The 1,650-nt window shown below is 36.1% G+C and overlaps 1 non-coding gene across 1 annotated transcript; it reads right to left on the reverse strand.

The window, feature by feature from the left end:
• Positions 1-349: 349 nt before the first annotated feature.
• Positions 350-421, reverse strand: Trnae-uuc (transfer RNA glutamic acid (anticodon UUC)). Its single transcript has one exon. It is a non-coding gene; the product is annotated as a tRNA-Glu (tRNA).
• Positions 422-1,650: the final 1,229 nt, after the last annotated feature.

Below are 1,650 nucleotides of genomic sequence, written 5' to 3' on the forward strand. Positions count from 1 at the left end.
AATAAATTATTCCACCTTTTCCTAAAGAGGTGTTAGTGTTTTGTACGCAGTTCCCTTGTTTAACTGTAGTAACCCTACGTAGAATACAAAAATGGAGGATTCCCTTTTCCGTCTACTTGCGATCTGAATCGATAACTCTGAAATTTTAATGATCCTTTGTCTGTTTACTTACTAGTGCACTTCTATTTTTAGTTTTACTTACAAATACAGACACTCCTAAAAAATTTACAAATTATGTTAAATGATTCTTAGAAACCCTGGTGACACACTAATATGACGTGATTTACTGAAAGCTAACCAAAACTTTAATTCAACATTTACAAAAAAATTGAAAATTCGAAAAAAAATATTCCGGTACCGGGAATCGAACCCGAGCCTCCTGGGTGAAAGCCAGGTATCCTAGCCACTAGACCATACCGGACGACGCTAACTGTGTTTCCACTCCTGAATACGCGCCGCCCGATGTTTATTCATTGAAGAACAAGAAGTTGAATTGTCACCTGTCATAAGGTGCGCCAGCATTCATTGCCCACGTACGAGTGTACAGTCGAACGCAAAAATAAAACAAGAGAAAAATACAATTATGTTGTGGGCGCGGAATCTAGACCTCGGTGCATAGCTCGCGCCAACTTGATTATTTTTGTGGTTTGGGCCGGTGACACCAAAGATGATATAGTGCAGGTACTGTATGAGTAGGGTGCGGTGGACAGTTATTGAATGAAAACTGACAATAAATATGAATTAGTTGAAAGCATTAATTATAATTTTTTTAATATATTATGTATGTAACTAGGTATTTAGTTGCAATTTCCTTTCATATACTTACCTATAGGTAGTTCATTTTTTGTAATAATGTATTGTACATTTTTTTTCATAAGTTGAAAGTCATTCGTTATTAGCATTTATTAATTCTGCATATTTGTTCCAGGTGAAATAGGTGTTCAACTTTTTCGCTCACAGTAAGTAGGACAATTTATTTTCTAATTATTTCAAAACGTCAAGGTGTGTGTTTAAAAATGCCACCAAAACATTCTGAAAACGTATTCAATTTTGTCGTGTACAGTGCGCTGTTGCTTCGTCTTGTTGAGAGTGGCCATTTTCGAGTTCGTCGTCGTGATATTAAGCACGAGATGCAGGTAATAACCCTATATTGTTCCAACACACAAACCTGGATGCCAACAATTACAAAGGTATTTCGATTATTTCCGCTAATTCAGAATTATTTGAGGCAATTATTTATGATAAATTGCGTGAAATGACTGAGACTTATATATCGAGCGAACAATATATACTAACTTATGTTTTTTTATCGATTTCCTAACTAGAAATATTAAAACGGTTATGAGGTAGATAATAGATCAGCATTATACATGTGTTAGATTCGCATGCCGTGGTCGCCTCGGTTTCGAGTCATTAGTGTCTGCTTCCATTTATTGCTAACACTTGCTTTGTTTGCCAGGAATTTATTCCAGTTTCTCGCACTTCTTACGAAAGCTCTGTTAATCCTTTTATTCGCCAACACCCTCGCTCAAGGAACTGGTTTTTAGTTCTAACGGTACGCTTTCGATTTTTCTTGGTTCGTTCTTCGTCGAGATTTGATTTGCCATCTTTATAGCATCTTGTTTTTCCTTGGTAGATGAATTCCATTTT

The sequence above is a fragment of the Zophobas morio genome, unplaced genomic scaffold, assembly GCF_036711695.1.
Source record: "Zophobas morio isolate AGI-343-1 ecotype UQ-CSIRO unplaced genomic scaffold, CSIRO_AGI_Zmor_V1 ptg000030l, whole genome shotgun sequence".
Lineage (NCBI taxonomy): Eukaryota > Metazoa > Arthropoda > Insecta > Coleoptera > Tenebrionidae > Zophobas > Zophobas morio.